This window comes from Muntiacus reevesi, chromosome 18 (assembly GCF_963930625.1).
Source record: "Muntiacus reevesi chromosome 18, mMunRee1.1, whole genome shotgun sequence".
NCBI classification, from domain to species: domain Eukaryota; kingdom Metazoa; phylum Chordata; class Mammalia; order Artiodactyla; family Cervidae; genus Muntiacus; species Muntiacus reevesi.
The window spans coordinates 30158384-30179282 of NC_089266.1; positions in this window are offsets into that span (position 1 = coordinate 30158384).

Sequence of the window (20899 nt, forward strand, 5' to 3'; positions counted from 1 at the left end):
TGGGATTCAGCTGAAATGACCATCCTCCAAGAAGGAAGAGATTCTATTTACAGGTCAAGTTGGTCCTTGCTGGTTTCTGAAGAGGGGCGTGCAATACAGCCATAATGAGAAGCTTGCAAATGGTTTTATGGAGAAGGCAACAGCTTGGCTGCTCTGCTACTAGTCATGGCGTGGGTCCTTGAGAGGCTCCTTTTAAAGCGAGGGCTGCTCAACCATTCACCAAGCCCAAAACAAACCTAACTTAACTTGGCGGGAGCTGCTGCTTCACTGATGCGTGTGCCTTATGGTCTAAAATAGGATTTTAATAAATTTCTGCTCTGGTGGACACATTCAGAGCTGAAGTATTTTATGTCTGGGTTGCTGCTTTCCTGCCAAGGCCTACCACTCTTCCTCTCCCTCTGGGTCCTCAGGAAGGCAAAATGCACACTCACCAGGACTTAGAATCCTACTTGCCTTGGGCACTCTGTCCACAAATCCCAAAATGTGTTACATCAAGTGTGAACAGGTCAGCTTGCTCTCCATCATCTCCAAGGTAACTCTATTTTCATCAATAAATTTAAAGATAAACCATCAAATCAGAAATCACCATGCTCAAAGGCAAATGCAGTGAAGAGTCACTGAACTAGACTCCACTAACTCCAAGTCTATCGTCATTAGTCATAATCACAATAAAATACTTCAAGTAAAAAAAAAAATGGATGTTCTGTCTTTCTCTGCGTATTGTCAGTTTGCTCAGAGGTAAAGTAGATCTATTCAGATGTGAGCAGCTATTTCAAAAGAAGGATTGCTCCTATGAAATTAAAGATTTTTTTCTAACATACTTTAGGATCTAGAGATTTTTCTGTGGTAAGGGATTCTGGTGTGTTTATGTGCTAAGTCGCTCAGTCATGTCTGAAATGTCATGTCAGTCCAAAAATACGATCCTACAATACCTTCCTCTCACAGACCCAAGGCAATTTAAACATATTTCTGCATAATATTCCATGGGTCATTTGTCTTTCTACTTAAAAAAAAAACTTTTAATATTTGAACTATTTGAAACACACAGCGAAGTCTAGAAAGTTCTGTGACAAGTAATCATGTACTCGGTACCCTCGGCCACAAACTCACATTAAACTCAGGGTGAATGTGTGTTCATGTGTAGCCAGACTTTCTTGTGGATAAAGCTATAGGTTTGTCCACGTCCCTGCCCACGCTCCCCAGAAACAACCACTGCCTTGATGAGGAGAATAATGACAATTATGATAATGACAGCCATAGAAGCTGCAAATCTACTATATGCTGGCCGTTATCTGAGCATTTTGCATACATTAGCCCCTTTCAAGCGTTCTACAGACATGGGACGATGTACATACTATTTTTATCCCCCATTTTCTAGCCGAGGGGCTCAGGAAAGATTGGTTAAGTCACTGGCCCAGGTCACACAGGTGGTGACCAGAGGAGCCAGGATTCTGGCCCAGGCAATCTGGGTGCCCCATGTACCACCACGATCCCCACGTTGCTGGGGATCAGTATATACGTCCTCTCAGTATACATGTGTCTACGATAAATATACATGAGATTTGTTTGTATACTCTTTATAGTATATTATTTGACAACATTTGTGGCTTTCTCCTAGATTTTTCTGACTGTGAACCATGTTGCAATGAACAGTCTCACACGTTTTTCCTTGTGCATGTGTTGCTCTGGCAAATATGTACATGCGTGCTCATCATGTCCGACTCTTTGCAACCTCATGGACTGTAGCCCACCAGGCACCTCTGTCCATGGGATTCTCCAGGCAAGAACACTGGAGTGGGTTGCCATTTCCTTCCTCAGGGCATCATCCCAACCCAGGGAATGAATCCACATCTCTGAGTCTCCTGCATTGGCAGGTGGGTTCTTTGACCTCTGGAATGCCCCAAAGTAGTAGAATCAATTTGTAACCATGTCAACACTGTATAAGCTATTCCCAGTAGCCCCACCTGTTCTTATTAGTATTGGAATTATTGACTGATTTTTGGTTATTGATTATTGAGTTTTGTCAGTTGATAGGTATGGCAAGGTATTTTATTATTCTAGTGTGGATTTTGCTTTGTTTCCAAGAGAGATTGAAACCTCTTTCCATTTGTTTATTTGTGCTTCTTTGCTAGTATTGTTTGCTTGGCTGTTTGGAATTCTATTATATTTCAGTTATGTCAAACTACTTACATGGCTTGTATACACCTTATAGGGACTACTGACTTTCTTTTCTTTCTTGATTTTCTTTTCATTGTTGTCCTGATAACACAGCAGTTCTTAGTATGATACAGTGGTATTCTCAATATTTTCTTTTCTCAATATGATATATACTTTTGGCACCTTAGATAGAAATGACAGTATAGAGATGTCATAAAGATAACCTCCTATATTTTCTTTCTAAATTTCGCTTTAATGTTTAGATGATTTGGGGGGTATAACAAAGAGGTAGATAGTCATTTTTACCCTATTTCAAGTGAAAGTTAGACCTGTCTTTTCCTGTATGCTGATGTCCCAGCATAATTTATTGAAATCACTCATCCTTTGCCTAGAAACATGAAATACTATCTCAGCCATATTTCAGACTTCCATATCTAAGTGATTTTGTCTCTAAGGTCCTTGTTCTCTGTGGCAGCAGCACATTGTTCAAACTACTACTGTGGCTTTTTAATGATGCATGTAGCTTTTTAATATGCAAAAAGATCCCCCCCTCCCTTCTCCTCCTCTTTTTTCTTTGCAGTTCTTTAGCATATTCTTGTCAAGTTCTTTGCAAAACTCTACAGAAATTTTTACTGAAATCATATTGAATTCATAGGTAAATTTGGGGAAAATTGTATTCCTTGTAACATTGACCCCTCCCATCCACATTTATAGTAAATCCTTTATTTCTTTCCCCCTTCCATAAGGTTTTGTTGCTTTCTCCATAAAAATCTGACACATCATTTGCCAGGTTTATTTCTGGGGACCTTAAAAGCTTTTATTGTTATGGTTAATAATGTCCTTTAACAATAACCATTGATTTTTGTATATTGATTTCTAGCAAACTTACTGAACTTTCCTATTAGTACTAATATTTATTTGCAGATTCTCCTGGATATTCTATGTAAATATATATTCTTTGTACTATTTAACTTATACCTTCTCCGCAGACTTTAGCTTTTGTATCTAATGTGTTTTTTAAATTTGAAATTAATTATCAACTGATTAATTAATCATTAATTAATTACTTGATCAACCAAAATCACTGCAAATGGTTACTGCAGCCATGCAGTTGAAAGACACTTGTTCCTTGGAAGAAAAGCTATGACCAACCTAGATAGCATATTAAAAAGCAGAGACATTACTTTGCCTGCAAAGGTCCGTCTAGTCAAAGCTATGGCTTTTCCAGTAGTCATGTATGGATATGAGAGTTAGACTATAAAGAAAGCTGAGCGCCAAAGAATTGATGCTTCTGAATTTTATTGTTGGAGAAGACTCTTGAGAGTCTGCCTGGACTGCAAGGAGATCAAACCAGTCAATCCTAAAGGAAATCAGTCCTGAATATTCATTGGAAGGACTGATGCTGAAACTGAAACTCCAATACTTTGGCCACCTGATGAGAAGAGCTGACTCGTTGAAAGAGACCCTGATGCTAGGAAAGATTGAAGGCAGGAGGAGAAGGGGATGACAGAGGATGAGATGGTTGGATAGCATCACCGACTCGATGGACATGAGTTTGAGTAAGCTCTGGGAGTTGGTGATGGACGGTGAAGCCTGGCATGCTGCAGTCCACGGGGTTGCAAAGAGTCAAGCACGACTGAGTGACTGAACTGAACTGATCAACTGATAAAAATGCATTGGTCCTACCTATTTGGTTCAATTATTGCCAGCAACTATACACACTTGTCCAATGAACACCCCAATCAAGATACAGAGCATTTTCATCACTCCTAGAAGTTACGTTGCAATTATCTCCTCCTAACCTTAGGGAACCAACAGTCTGCTTTTTTGTGATTATCAATCAGTTTCCCCAGTTTCTAAATATTGTATTGAAGGAATCACACAGGATGTTTTCTTTGGGGATTGGCTGTTTTTGCACAGCACAATGTTGTCCTCAGTTTCATTTATGTTGTTGCCTGCATCAGGAATCCATCCTTGTATGACTGAATAATCTTCCATCGTTTGGATCACCCGCAACTTGTTATCCCATCTCCTCGTCGATAGAATTGGGTTGATTTGAATTTGGGGCCATTAGGAATAAGACTGCGATAAATGCTTCAGCTTTTAGCTTTTCTTTTATTTTCTCATTATGCTAGCTAGGACCTATAGCCTGACATTTAAAGTGGGATAAGGGGGTATCATGTTGTTTTTAACACTTTTGTTGTTCAGTCACTCAGTTGTGCCTGACTCTTTGCGACCCCACGGACTGCAGCATGCCAGACTTGTCTCTCCTCCACTGTCTCCCGGAATTTGCTCAAACTCATGTCCACTGAGTCAGTGATGCCATCCAACCATCTCATCTTCCGCTGGCCCCTTCTCCTTTTGCCCTCAGTCTTCCCCAGCATCAGGGTCTTTCCCAGTGAGTTGGCTCTTTGCATCAGGTGGCCAAAATGTTGGAGCTTCAGCTTTAGCATCAGTCCTTCCAATGAATATTCAGGGTTGATTTCCTTTTGGACTGATGGGTTTGATCTTCTTGTAGTCCAAGGGAATCTCAAGAGTCTTCTCTAGCACCACAATTCAAAAGCATTGATTCAGTTCTCAACCTTTTTTATGGTCCAACGCTCACATCTATATATGACTCCTGGAAAAACCACTGTTAACGTCAATATTTGCAGTGAGCTTTTGAAGACATACTTCATCAAATTGAGAGAGTTCCCACCTATTCCTAGTTTCCTTGAGAAGATTTATTTATTTATCTGGAGCAGGTATCTTTGTTTAATCAAGAATGATTGTTGGATTGTATTAAATGTCTTTTCTGCGTCTTTTGAAATGATCTGTATCCTTTCACCTATTAATGTAATGATAATACTAATCTACCTTCTAAGGCATCTTTACATTCTTGGGTAAATCTTAATTAGGAGGGAGTTAAGAAATTACTTTGCAGATTTTAAAAATAATATGCGATGTCTTACATTTGTCTCTTGGTGCATGCATGAAAGGAGACTAAACTTTTTAGTTTTGTCTCAAGGCTTAATAGCCCCATATAATGAGCCAGATGGATTTTTTCCTATTTTTCTGAAGCAATTTTATGATATTATGATAACAGTAAAATTATCCCTCTCTTAAAGGCAGAAGTTACCTGTAAAACCAACCAGGCTCAGTGACCTTGTCTGCATGTGTCTTAAGAGAGAGCAGCAGCAAGAGGCATGTGGCTGATTCCGTTTCTGTGATAGCAACATGTATACTCACATTTTGCATCTCCTCTTGAGTCAATTTCATCAGTGTGTTTTTCCAGAAAGTTGCCCTTTCAATCTGCATTTTCAAGTTTATTGGCATTGTTCGTAACATTTTTTATCTTTTATTTTCCTACTGCATCTCTATTATGTTCTCTCAAATCAGACTGTTGTTTATTTTTACTTTAATTTCTTTTGATCCTGTTAGCCAGATGTTTGCCTATTTAATTTGTCTTCCAAAAAAGCCATTTTCCCCCTCTCGTTACTCCTTTTGACTGTGTCTTTGTTTGTAATGTTATTAATTTCTGCTCTTATCTTTATTATTTCCTTCCTTCTAATTCCTTTGGGTTTACTCTGCTGCCCTGTTCTTTTTCGAAGAACGGTCTAATCTTTTCAAATCCTTCTTCTTTGTTACATCTGTACATTTAAAGCTACATTTCAGTTGCTTACAATAGTGTCCGGGAACTAACAGTAGCCAGCTCATTTTGGGTTGTGAGTGTTCATTTTGTGTATTTCTTCCCAATGCCACGCTTGATGTTGACAATTTGAAATAGACCTGGTGGGACACTCATACTACGGATGGGCAAATGCTACAAGTGTACTCCCCCGCCCCCTCCATCCCTGCCCCCCCCCCCCCCCCCCCCCCGCCCACACACGCATACACTAGCACACACCACCACTGGGAACCTCCTGGAAAACATTTAGCCACACAACGCTTCTTGTTTTCCAGATTTGGTATTTAACGTTTGTATTATGGTTTGGTTCTAAAATTCCGTTATTTCTTCTCTACTCATTGGTTGTCTAAAGACACATTTTTTAAAATTTCCAATCATATTGAATCATTCTTATTGTTGCTGTTGATTTTTAATGTTATTGTGACACTGGTGGTAAAGAACCTACCTGTCAATGCCAGAGAAGTAAGAGACACAACTTTGATCCCTGGGTCAGAAAGATCCCCTGGAGAAGGAAATGGCAACCCACTCCAGTATTCTTGCCTGGAGAATCCCATGAACAGAGAAGCCTGGAGAACTATGGTCCATGGGGTTGCAAAGATTCGGACACGACTGAAGTGACTTCGCAATGATGTAACCTGTCGGATATCAATTCTTGCACATTTGTCTGACTTCACTGGTAGCATACTATATGGTCAATTTATTTAAAATATTCTTTGTATACTTGAAAACATTCTTTAATTCTCAGGGTTTCACATACATCTCTTTAATCAGCTTGCTAATTGTGTTTGTGCAAACAGTCTCTATCATTACTAACTTTTTGTCTGCTATTTTGTCAGTTCTGGGAAAGGAATATTAACATCTTATACTATACTGGTTTGTAATTTCCTTTACTTTCCATAAATTTTCACTTTATATTTTTTGAAGCTAAATTCTTAGGTGCATATGTGATTAATACAGCATTCTGATAAATTCTCCCTTTTATTAATATGTAGTGTCCTTTTTATCTTTAATGGCATATTTTGCCTTAATTATTCTTTTATCTGTTACTTAAGTCAACACAGTGGTTTTTTTTCAGTTAATAGTTGTCTGGTATATAGCTTTCAGAACTTTGTCACTCACCTTTTCATTATATTTCATAAAAAGCATATAGCTAATTTCCCCCCCCCATCACCTTTACTCTTCTGGTAACAGAATTCTAAGTTGCAGTTATTCTCTGTCAGTTTTTTGACACTGTTGCTCTGAATCTTCCAGCCTCCGATATTACTGTAGGAAATTCTGTTGTCCTTTAAGTTGCTATGTTATTAATAATTTATCTTTTCTTCCTGGGTATTCTGGCTTCCTCATTTCACTGTGAAGAGCCTACCTATGAATGTATTTCTATCTATTATGCTTAGACTTCCCCTGCTTCTTTAATTTGAAGAATTTATTTGTTTTTATCAAGTCTGGAAAACTATCAACTATTCTCATTATGAACACTGTTTCTTTTCCATTGTCTTTATTCCCTCTTTTTGGAATTCTTATTAGAGATACAGTTGACCCTTACACAAGTGGGGGTTGTGGGTGCTGACTCTCCATGCTGTTGAAAATTCATGTCTGACTTTACTCAAGACCCCTGGTTCTGCAGCCAAGGATTCAAGGAGCTTTAGACTGTGTAGTACTATAGTATGTATTTATGGGAAAAAATCCACATATAAACTGACTGCTCAGTTCAAGTCTTTGTCGTTCAAGGGCTGAACGAACATTGAATTTTTTCAATCTCTGTTCCATGTCTTCTACCTTGTCTTTTTAAAATTTCCTGTCTTCTAATATAGTCCCATCTGTGTTCTGGGCAGTTCACCTAGATTTGGCTTCCAGTTCATCAATTCTCCTTCCACTTTATTATTTCTGTACTGTTTAAAAACTTTCTCTCTTCCTGTCACACTGTGTTCTCCTTCAGATTATTTTTCACTTACATGTTTGGACTCTAGTTTTCATGTTTCCTTTCTCTGTTGACTTTCATTCACAATGAATCATTTTCCTGTGCATTTTGTAATTTGGGATTACAAGAGGGACTTTATTTTCCTTTGGGACTCCTGGCAACCTGAGCTGTATGCTCTGTTTGCTTCTTCTGAACGCCCCAGAGCCAGCCCAGCCCAAGAGCAATTTCACATCACCTTTCAGCTGAGGGATTTCCCACACCATGAATTCAGGGCACAGCAAATGCTAAACACACTGGCCCGAGATGCTGAGTTTTCATGGGAGAATTATTTATTGATTCAGTTTCCTGATTTTCCAGTGAGAGTCATGGCTGAGACAACTTCCATATTGTGCCTCTGCACCAGCGGGCAGGGTTTGAGTCCCAGTTTTCACTGAGTTAGCAATCCATCAAAGGGTCGAATTCCTAACTAGCCAGATAAGATAAGCCCCTACCCACGCCCACCCGCACCACCGTGGCTAGGGTGTGGGGTCATGCCCCTACCTCTGGGGCCTGCACCACTGTCCCATCATCTGACCTGTATGCTTTCCCTTCTTGTTCTTGAGCACAGCCATAGATTTTTTTTATTATGATAATTTTCCATAACATATAATTTGCCACTTAAATCACTTTAAGTGTACAGGTCATTGGCACCTTAGTACTTTCATGCTGCTGTGCAACCGTTACTACTTTCTACCTCCAGAACGTTTTTCTTCTTCCCAAACTCAGAGCCCACAGCTGCCTAGCACTAACCCCCTCGTCACTCCCCTCCCCACCCCCTAACCGCCGTCCTGCTTCCCGTCTCTGTGAATTTGATGACTCTAGGGACCGCACATGCTAAGTCGCTTCAGTCATCTGCTATCTCATGCGATCCTATGGACTGTAGCCTGCCAGGCTCCTCTGTCCGTGGGATTCTCCAGGCAAGAATACTGGAGTGGGGTGCCATTTCCTTCTTCAAGATACCTTACATAAGGGGATCATATAGTTCTTTTTTTTTTTTAAGATTTTTTTTTTTAACCTGGATTGTTTAAAAAGTCTTTATTGAACTTGTTACAATATTGCTTCTGTTTTATGTTTAGGGGGAGGTTTGACCCCAAGGCATGTGGGATCTTAGTTCCCTGGCCAGGGATTGAATCCACAACCCCTGCTTTGGAAGGTGAATTCTCAACCGCTGGACCACCAGGGAAGTCCTTATACAGTCCTTTATGAGCCTCAGTTATTTCACTTAGCATACCATCCTCAAGCTCCATCCATGTTGGAGCAGTTGTCAGAATCTCCTTTCTTTCTAAGGTTGAATAATTATTCCATTGTATGTATAAACCATGGTTTGCCTTTCCATTCATCCACAGACGGACCCTTGGACTTTTGTTACTTTTGGGCTATTGTGAATATACTTTTTGAACACAGATGTGCAAATATCTCTTCAAGTCCCTGTTTTTAATTCTTCTGGGCACAGATATATTCTAGAAGTCGAGCTCCTGGATCAGATGATAATTTTTATATTTAATTTTTGGGGGAACTATCATGCCATTTTCTACCGTGAAAGTCATAGATATTTAAATATCTGTATTATTTTATCCTGTATGTTATTAGTGGGAGGCTATGCATGGGATCCAAGGTTGCTACTTCCCAGAACCAAAAATCCTGCCTCCTTTAGTTGGTATAATTCTTTCCCCTGACATTTCTCCTCCCTTTTCTTACCCAAGTTCTGGGTCTTTCTGTGACTATTCCTGGTCCTAGATACTCATTCCAGAATGGCTAAACTAAAACAGGTCTGTGCAGGGGTGGGTGTGTGTGTGTGTGTGTGTGTGTGTGTGTGTGTGTGTGTGTGTGCGTGCGTGTGTGTGTGTATTCCCTGATGGCTCAGTTAGTAAAGAACCTGCCTGCCAATACAGGAGACCCAGAAGACTCAGGTTCAATCCCTGGGTAGAGAAGATCCCCTGGAGAAGGAAATGGCCATCCACTCCAGTATTCTTGCCTGGAGAATCCCACGGACCGAGGAGCCCACTGGTTGCAAAGAGTCAGAAACGACTGAGCACCACCACCACCACCACGTGCCATGTGATTGATTTATTTGTGGCACTTGCAGCTGAATAAGCAGAGAAAACGTCTCTTCCAAGTTTGGAAACACAGTGTTCATCTGAGGGAATTTCTGCTTGGACTGGATCTGTGTTCACGTAAAGATTTGGGGGTTCTTCCTACATAAGAAAATATTTGATCACAAAACTCTGGGGTGTTTTGTCCACTTAAAGTGTGTGTCCATTGCAAGTGTATTTTATAACCAAGAGTTTGCTAAGCCTCTTTTATTAAAAAAAAAATAGCCGGGGTTTAACATAAGGTGCTATCTAATGACTGAGGTAGAATGAAATTCTAGTTCTTTTTTTTCTGGAGGTTTATAAGTCATGACATTTCTCTGAGCATGTTAAATTCTTTCCTCCAGATTTTGCCTTGAGTGTACTGTCACCCTTCCTTAAGTTATTTTTTTCTCTTCCTGAAAGTAGAGTGAGTAAGTTGCAGCAAGTCATTTTTTGCTAAAGAAAAAACTTTGAGAATGTGACTCATTCAATTTTCAGTTATCAAAGAAAATAAAAGTATATTCCTTTGATTTTGTTGTTGTTATTGTTTAGTTGCTCAGTTGTGTCCTACTCTTCGAGACCCCACGGACTGTAGCCCACCAGGCTCCTCTGTCCATGGGATTTCCCAGGCAAGAATACTAGAATGGGTTGCCATTTCCTCCTCCAGGGGATCTTCCCAATTCAGGGATCAAACTCGCGTCTCTGGCATTGGCAGGCAGATTCTTTACCACTGAGCCATCTGGGAAGCCTGTACCCCTTTGAAGCAGTGCGTTAATCAAAATTGTATTTACTCCTAAATTTAATCAGCAAACCCTTACTGAGCTCCTCATACAGAGATGGTGATGCATAAACAGGTCATGGTCCCTTATTTACACATAGTTCAATATCAGGAGAGGCCATTAGGGAAACAAATATTTCAGACAGTTGTTTTCAACAGGGTGGTAGACTTGCAGCTCTGACCCATTGTCCCTCTAAAAACAAAAAATGTCTGGCGAAAATGCAATCAAAATTTTAAAATCCTGTACTGCTAAGCTGTTATACAAATAAGGATTTTTTAGAGGGCAAAATTAAGTTAAAGTATAAATGTGCGGGGATGAGCAGAGAACTAAAGAATATTTGCTGGATCTTGGTGACCTAAAGCTTTTGTTTTTTAAGCTTCAAGGGGCAGAAGTCATGGCCTGGGGGCTGCCCAAGGTGTGGTGTTTAATAACAGGCTCCATCACTAAAGCCGGTATTACTCCTTGGTCCAAAGGCTACCCGTGTAAAATTGAATTCGAAATTCTTTTGACACCCAGTATACATCAAAGAAAATTTCCTGATTGAAACTGTATGCCAAGTAAAGGAAAAAATAAATAAATAAAAGGCCCCTTTTGAAATTGTGGTTATGCCCATCTATTCCTCACATGATTTTACAGGCAAATTTTAGACTAACTGAAATCTCTGAAAAATTCTCAAGCCTTGAATTTGATTTAAAGTGATCTTGGGCTGGGACTTCCCTGGGGGTCCAGTGGTTAAGACTTCGCCTTCCACTGCAGGAAGTGCAGGTTCGATCCCTGGTTGGGGCCTAAGGTCCCACATGCCTCATGGCCAAAAAACCAAAACATAAAACAAAAGCAATGTTGTAATAAATTCAATAAAAAACTTTAAAAAAAAAGTGATCTTGGGTTAGCCATGCCAGCTGGCATCTGGCAGACACAAACATGAACCTTCTTTGAGGGTTTCTCTGAAGAAACCCATCTTTAAGCCTCAAAACACTCCTTTGGAAAAACTTCCATAAGATACTAGTTTGTACAAGAAATGCCAAAATAATAATGAGGCGAGGGACCATGATGGAGAGACTGCAGAAGCTAAGAACATCAATATGAAACACAAGAAGATTTCAGATGTTGGGATTGTCAAAGACAGGTTGTAAAAGGGTCATATCCAAAGAAATGAAGAAGAGATTAAACTTATGAGCAGGGGACAAGGAACCATAAAAATGATCAAGTAGACTAGGAAAAGTCAAATAAAACTTCCTCCGGAAATAAAAAATAACATAAATGAAATTTTAAAACTCACTTTCTGAACTTAACAATAGATAAGACCCAGGAGAAGAGAGAATTAACGAGCTAGAAAATGCATACAAATAAGTATTAAAGGCTTAAAAGAGATGAACAGAGTTTAATCAGAAACGCAAAAGGAGGAGAGGCAATGAAGGGGGAGAGGGCGAAGTCAATGTTTGAAGGAATAGATGGTGAATAGAAAATGACCAGAATGGATGAGAGACACCAGTGCTGAGATTCAGGAAGTGAAAGTTCTAAAAAGGATGTGTAAGAGGATAGTCTACCAGGACGTATCATGGTGAAACTGTGAAACACTGGACATTAAAGGCAAGATCTTAAATGAAGCTGAAGAGAAAAGAGATCATCTAGAAAGGAGCCTAACTTCTCACAAGCAGAAACCAGAAGTCAGGGTGAAATCATATCTCCAGTATGTTAAAAAATACTTGTTAATTTGGTTGATGAAGTGGGTCTTGGAGGAGGAGTAAGAAGCTTGCATTCTAAGTCACTTCAGTCATGTCCGACTCTGTGACCCTATGGAGTGCAGTCTGCCAGGCTTCTCTGTCCTTGGGATTCTCCAGGCAAAAATACTGGAGTGGATTGTCATGCCCTCTTCCAGGGAATCCTGACCCAGGGATCAAGCCTGCACCTCTGATGCCTCCTGCATTGGGAGGCAGGTTCTTTACCACTGTGCTACCTAGGAAGCCCAAAGAGCGCACTACCTGGTATATAAGTGTTAAAAAAAGGCCTTTGACCAAAACTTACTTGGTTTTCCTTTCCTCAGTATTCCCTCATTTTGGTTTATCTACTGCCTAGTTTGTTGCTATGTTCCCTTTCCAAATATTGTTTACAGTTGCGTTCACCTTTCAATTCTTAATGACTCCCAGTGTCTTCAAACCAAACTGTAAATCTCTAATGTGGGCGTTCAAGACACCTCGTCAATTTACTTCTAACCACCTTTCCAGCCTTATTTCTCTTCCCACCCCTGCATTATGGGTCAGAGACTACAGATAATGCCTTCGAATGAGCTGACAGCCTTTTAGATGGTGTCTGGTTGTGCTGTAATCTATCATCTTACCACTTCCTGCTTCGTGCAGTTCTGATGTGCGTGTGTGCTCAGGTGTGTCCTACCCTTTGTGACCCCAAGGTCTGTAGCCCGCCAGGCTCCTCTGTTCACGGGGTTTCCTGGGCAAGAATACTGGAGTGGGTTGCCATTTGCATCTCCAGGGGATCTTCCCGACCCAAGATCAAAACCTCATTTCCTGCATTGGCAGGTGGATTCTTTGCCATTGAGCTCCTGGCAAGCCTGCAGTCCTGATACATGAACTATTAAAGATTATAAACCTTCCCTTTCCAAATAATTGGACAATGTGCTCTGATGGAGCTTGTCTTTTTTTTCTGTCCCCATGAGAGGGAGCAGAATGTCTTGTACACATGACATTATTAATACATAATAACTCACTTTATTCATTTGCTCCTTGGCTGCACTCGGTGTTGCTTGCTCTGCTTAGAACAATCTTCACGTTTTCTCTGCTTCCCAAAACAGTAACTGTCCTCCAGCACTAACTCAGATGTCAACATCTTCAAAAGCTTCCTGTCCAGCTCATCACAGGGCAGATGGATCTTAAAGTGTGACTTTATCCAGACCCGTTTCACACCGTACTTCTCCAAAGTTGCCACAGTTAATACTAGTTGTGTGGGTGTCTTATGGACCTGCATGCAGTCCTGAAAGACAATGAATGTTCTCTCAAGCTCTATGTCTTGGCTATGTTCACCTAGCACCTTGCACATAGAACACACTCAATAGATTAAAAGAAGTGTTTTGACTAGATGGAAAGGCTGGTAAAGTCGTGGGCAGAAATGGGCCGTGGGGGGTTTGTTTAAGGTCTGAGTGGCTGGGGATGGTCTGTGTATGGCCCCTTAGAGGCTTTTCTCTAAGCAACCCCCTACCATCCTCCGCCTCTCAGCCTGCACAAAGCTAAGTCTGTGTTTAGAGCAATGCGATTTAAAGGTCACATTTATGAGCAAATAGCTGTGTTTATAAACTTAGTCTGACAAATAAGGGGGCCTTTGAAATGAATACTGTTTGCTGAAACGAGAACCAAGTTCCACCAACAGCGCACACCGAGTCTGGTTAAGGAAAGGTGCAGCCAACGCGGCCCTCACAGCCCTAAATCCCCACCCATTCCTTTATTTTTCTGAAATGTAGTTATTTAAAAGTTCACTGGAATTTTTAGCCTGGGATTTGTCTATTTTGTGCCAGCCTGCCATCGGCATGATATTCAGCTCTGAATGGGGGAGACGGAGCCTTGGGACTTGGCTTGATGTTGCTCTTTTCAGGTCAGCGACACTCCCAGACACTGGGTTACTTTTTCATCAAGAGAGTCCAGACACAGGACAAATATCATATGATAGTGCTTATGTGTGGAATCTAAAAAAAAAAAGTACAAATGAACTTATTTACAAAACAGAAGCAGGGTCACAGATGTAGAAAATAAACTTATGGCTATCAGGGGATACGTGGCGGAGGGATAAATGGGCAGATTGGGTTGGACACATATACACTACTGTACATAAAATAGATGACTAATAAGGACCTACTGTATAGCACAGCAAACTCTACTCAATACGCTGTAATGACCTATATGGGGAAAGAGTCTAAAACAGAGTGGATACATGTGTACAGGTCACTGACTCACTGTTGTACAACAGAAACTAACACAGCATAGTAAATCAACCATACTCCAATAAAAGCCAAGAAAAGAGAGATCCAGAAGATTGTGGGACCAGGGCTATCGGTCCCCCTGCAGCCTCAGGGTGTCCTGTTGGAAAGGTTACCCTGAGATGGGGGTGGCCTGGGTTTGTGATACAGAAGAACCTGTGCGTGCTCAGTCGCTTCAGTCATGTCCAACTCTTTGCAACCCTATGAACTGTAGCCGGTCAGACTTGTCTGTCCATGGGATTCTCCAGGCAAGAATACTGGAGTGGGTTGCCATGCCCTCCTCCCAGGGGATCTTGCTGACCCAGGGGTCGAACCTGGGTCTCTTATGTCTCCTGCATTGACAGGCAGGTTCTTTACCACTAACCCCACTTGGGAAGTCCACAGAAGAAACTACTCAGCATCTAAAACTGGAAAGAGGCACGGTCTGACGTGAACTGTGCTGGTTCCTCTGGTTTCCAGTCTCCAGCTGCACAGATAGAAGACTCCAGGTGGCAAATGACCCCAGGAGCAAACAGCCATCCTAAGGCAGAGAGGAACCCAACCCAGAGTCTGCGACAAGGCCTTCCCTGTGTTTTAGTGAACCAGAGACAATTGTTCCTTACTTGCCAAGACAGAGTTTCAGAGGACGGAAGGTGGAATGATCAGCTAGAGATTCTGTCCAGAAACATTAGGATGCCTACCCTCAAATTTTAAATTTAACAAAGTGTGGAAAACTATGGATGATTGCACTCAGTTCTGTGAGGCAAGAAAAGAATTTCAAACTACTTTCTAGAATGGGAGAGGGCTCACTGTTACAGCAACTGAGGGGTCCTGCTGGGGGAGTTTAGTGATGGGCCCAGGGAATCTGGGGGCTGAAACTGTTACATCCTCATTTGGTGAAAATAATGGATAAAAGATGATGATGACAAATGACTATTCTTTCATAATACTTGCTTGAGGAGGCTCTACATTTTTACCTCTCACAAAATTGCCTCAAAACACTTAAGGAATTCCACTTTGGAATTACTTCTGAGCTAGTTTATATTTTCTATCTCATCACTCTACAATTGCACCTCATTTTTAACAACAACAAAAAAAGAAATAGTTTCCTGCTTGATCAACCACCTTATTCATCAGAGTTGGCTCTGGGTGATTTTTGGTTGTTTCCAGAATGAAATCCACCCTCAAAGCTGAGAGATTTATGTAAGTGAGGCTCCTTAAGAAATGTGACTTTAACTCTGAAGAACTCAAGAGGAGTTCCAGATACATTTTGGTATTGAAAAAAAAAAAAAATCCAAGTCTCATTATTTCGCCATCCAACCTCATACATTTTCATATCTTCTTCTCTCCCATTGTTTTAGAAATGAAACTGATCTGAAAAAAAGCATTCCAAGTGCATCAATCAAAGAGTTGTGTTCCGTCCGTAATTAAATTTCTGCTTCTACAACATCTCTTGAAGAATAAAGAAGGAAAAGTGGAAAGATTCTATGCAAGAAAAAATAGGGGTCAAACAGTTCCATCATGAAAGAGATGGATTCTCGCCACGCTGCTCTGTGCAGATGCTTTTGGCTTTGTGCATGGGACGTGCAGAATCTTCTGGCTTTGTGCTCTTCGTGTTACTAGAGTCCTGCATATTTATTGCAGAAAATTAGGAAAAAAGAAAGGCAAAAGGAAGAGAATTTGGGACTTCTCTGGCAGTCCAGTGGGTAAGACTTTGCCTTTCAAAGCAGGGGATGCAGGTTCCATCCCCAGTTGGGGTGATAAGACCCCACCTGCCTCGTGACCAAAAAAGCAAAACAAACCCCCAAACTCCCACAAAACAGAAGCAACATTGTAACAAATTCAATAAAGACTTTAGAAATGGTCCACATCAAAAAAAATTTTTTTAGAAAAAGGAAGAGAATATAAAGATCATCTATAATTCCATAGGTAATTACTTTTGATCTTTCACCTTTCTGGCCTTTATTCGATGGGTCATATGTGACGGGCTTTCCTGGTGGCTCAGATGGTAAAGAATCCACCTGACAATCAACCCCTGGATCGGGAAGATCCCCAGAGAAGGAAATGGAAATCCACTCCAGGATTCTTGCCTGGAAAATCCCACTCACAGGGGAGCTTGGCAGGCTACAGTCCATGGGGTCTCAAAGAGTTGGGCATGACTGAATGACTAACACACACACATATTTTGCGACAGATTTAAGTCACTGGTTTTTTGTGTGTTTGTTTTGTGTATGTGTGTGTTTATTTTTAAAAAATAAGATGCTTGCAGTAATATCCATAAAACAAAATAAAGTGAACTGTGTTAATCACTAGTCAACTCCTTCCCCTTTTCCTATAGACAACCACTACCCTGATATTTGGAAAATTCTTTTTCTTAAAGTTTTTCATCATATTTGTATCATCTAACCAAAAGTAATTGTTCCTTTCCTCTCTATTAACGTCAGTGTGGAATCATGGATTTTTACTTAAGTGCAGTCATTATTCTTTTCAGGTTCCAGTCATCTTACGTGTGGCTGGGGGCACCCTAGTTGAAGACAAGCACCTCCTGTGACCGTCCCACACAAGCCCATCAACTAGAATCCATCTTTCCCTTCATCACAGCAGAATTTCTCAGGCCCTCCTTCTAGGCTGCCCACCCCGACCATTCTCTAAGGATCTCTGGCTTCTGTTAGCAAACACATAATGATTTTTAGAAATCAAGACCTGGGCGGTTCATGCATTTTGCTTTTGAAGTGTCAATGCTTCAAGCTTCTCTCAGAGGACAGAGCTAAGGAAAAACACCCATATAACATATCATGGGCTTGTTGGGGAAAAAACACACTCCTGTGTTTCTCCTTGACTCACACACTCACAATGCTTCTGACACCAGTTGTGTGAGTTTTTCACACAGCAAGTAATTCTCTGGCACCAGCTGGGTGTCCCATAACTCACTCCAGTTTTGGCACTCCTTGCGCTGTACTAGCATCAGACCCCACAAGTTAAAGTCTCAGTCACACACGTTGGGGCTTCCCTCAAAACTCAGTTGGTAAAGAATCCACCTGCAATGCAAGAGACCCCAGTTCAATTCCTGGGTCAGGAAGATCTGCTGGAGAAGGGATAGGGTACCCATTCCAGTATTCTTGGGCTTCCCTTGTGGCTCAGCTGGTAAAGAATTCGCCTGCAATGCAGGAGACCTGGGTTCAATCCCTAGGTTGGGAATATCCCCTGGAGAAGGGAAAGGCTACCCATTCCAGTATTCTGGCCTGGAGAAATCCATGGACTGTACAGTCCATGGGGTCGCAGAGTCAGAGACAACTGAGCGACTTTCACTTCACTTCACACAAGTTGTTGTTCAGTCAGTCGCGTCCAACTCTTTGCAACCCTCTGAACCATAGCCCACCAGGCTCCTCTGTCCATGGGATTTCCGAGGCAAGAATTCTGGAATGGGTTACCATTTCCTTCTTATTTTAGGGGATCTTCCCCACCCAGGTATTGAACCTGTGTCTCCTGCATTGTCAGGCGGATTCTTTACCACTGAGCCACCAGGAAAGTCCATAAGACTGCCCCCAAATTGGACACCAATTGAGTCCAAGGTTTCCATCTGTAGTCTAACATCCAGGTATAAACTGGGGCTCCCACTCCTTGTATTTTATAATTTTCTAGGATGGCTCATAGAGCTCAGGGAAGCACTTGTATTTATTGACTCCTTATAAAGGGTACAAATGAACAGCCAAACAGGGACCAGTGGGGAAGAGGATGTGAGAGCCTCTGAGCACACCCCCCTCCCACCTCCACGTGTTCACCAATCCCAAAGCTGGAATAGAGCTTCTGTTAAGGAGTCGTCATTGAGTAAATCTTTGGCTGCTGGTAATTAAGTCAATCTCCAGCCCCTGTCCCTTGCCTGGAGGTTAGGGAGTTGGGGCTGGGAATCCCAAACCTTTAATCATGTGGTTGGTTCCTCTGACAGCCAGCTGCCATCTTGAGCCTGGTTGAGGGGAGCCACTAAGAGTCACCTCATTAGAGTAAACTTGGGTTGAAAGGGGCTCTTTCTGTAACACAAAAGCTGCTTCTCCCACCCTGATCACTCAGGACGTCCCAAGGATTTAAAATAAAAGTCTGGTGCCAGAAACTGGGAACAAAGACCAAATATATATTTCTTGTTAGGTGGCTCAGTGGAGACAGGAATTCGATCCTTGGGTGGGAAAGATCCCCTGGAGAAGGAAATGACAATCCACTCCAGTACTCTTGCCTAGAGAATCCCATGAACAGAGGAGCCTGGTGGGCTACAGTGCATGGGGATGCAATGAGTTGGACACGACTTACTGAACACATATCACAGCTTAACAGAAGACCACAGTATTCTCCTATCCATTCCTGTACTCAGCTTACTGTGGTAACACAGGCCGTGTAGTCTCTGGAGAACTCTACCATGCACTTATGAGAGAATGAGAAGGAAAAAAGGTGAATCATACCTTTCTATTATTACGAAGATAGTTTTTATCTCACAGACACCCTCCGAGGGTCTCAGGGTCCCCCAGGAGTGACCAGACCACACTCCCTGGAGAACTGGGCAGCGAAGGAGTCAGTGCCAAGAATTACAAGCTAAGGTTTTGAGATCCTTTGTCTTGATCTTTATGGTACTTCACCTAGAATTTTACCCTCCAATAAACAGTTTAAATATCAGCTAACTTTGTAAAAGTTTTCAAAAATTAAATAAAATCTTAATTTACCTTTGAGACTCCAAGGTAAATATAACTACTAAGACCCTTTTGAGTCAGACCTCCATGAAGGTCCTCCTGCTCAGTTTTTTTGGAGCCAATAGAAAGAGATCGATTTGGGTTCAGAAGCAAAGGCAAGCGTTGTTCTCTGCACAAAGTATGGGGAAGTGGGTGCTCCCTCTTGAGCATGTGCTTTCCTGAAGGTGGTGGGTGGGGCTGCTTCTTCAGGGGTTCCCTACCTTTTTAGCACCAGGGACCAACTTCATGGAAGACAGTGTTTCCAGGAACATGGGTGAAGGGAGTGGAGATACAGTTTCAGGATGATTCGAGTGCATTACATTTATTGTGCATTTTGCTTCTAATGTGACTCAGCTGGTAAAGAACCCACCCGCATTGTGGAAGACCTGGGTTTGATCCCTAGGTTGGGAAGATCCTCTGGAGAAGGGAAGGGCTACCCACTCCAGTATTCTTGGGCTTCCCTTGTGGCTCAGCTGGTAAAGAATCTGCCTGCAATGTGGGAGACCTGAGTTCCATCCCTGGATTGGGAAAATCCCCTGGAGAAGGGAAAGGCTACCCACTCCAGTATTCTGGCCTGGAGAATTCCATGGACTATATAGTCCATGGGGTTGCAAAGAGTTGGACACGACTGAGTGACTTTCACTTTCACTTTGCTTCTAATCTGATGCTGCCACTGATCTGACAGTTGGTAGCAGTCCCCAGCCTAGAGGTTGGGGACCCCTGTGTAGGATCTCATGGGCTGTGGCAGTACTCTCTCCAGGCAGCCTGAGGTCACAGAGTCGGACCTCATCTCTACACACAGTTCACTGCTGCCATCTTGCATCAGGTGTCCCACGAGGCCACTTCTGAACGTTGCCCCTGGAGCTGAGGTGCTGGCTGCAGCCATTTCACACCAAGATCTCTGGACTGAAGACCCAGGTATGCAGTCTCTGCACGCGGCCCTCTTTGAGGAAGAGAGACTAGATTCCACACAGAGGGAAAGAAAGGTTAGGCTTTATTTTGTTACCCGGATTCTATGTTTATTTCCTGGGAATTTTTCGTGTGCTTTGCCAGTGATGTAACAGCTGCTCAGCTTCTCCAGATAGCATCGTAGACTCAGTGTATGTGCGTCTGAGCAAACTCCGGGAGATAGTGGAGGATAGGGAGGCCTGATGACGTGCAGTCCCTGGGGTAGCAGAGTCAGACATGACTTTGCAACTGAACAGCCTCTACAGAACCGATCTGCTCCTCCACTTCCGGCCTCTCCTTCCTGGGTGTTGCCCTTTAAGGTCATAAATGGGAACCTTTCTCCATACCAGAGCTTCTCAGCACGTGTTCTGGTCACCCTGAGGTGACCCTGGGACCCTTGGAGGGCATCTGTGAGATGAAGTCATTTTCATGGCAGTGGGACGACCTTGCCGCCTTTCCTGTTGGTCTTGAGATGATGGTTGCTTAGGCACAGAATCCTCCACGTGTGTCCCACTTGTCCCTGGAAGGGCCCTGGCTGAGCCCCTAGCATCTCTCACATGGTGCTCCCACCTGTTCTCTCGGCTCCCCGCAGCCCCTGCCCTTCCCCCAAGTCCATTCTCAAGGGAGCAACAGCCAGAGCGAT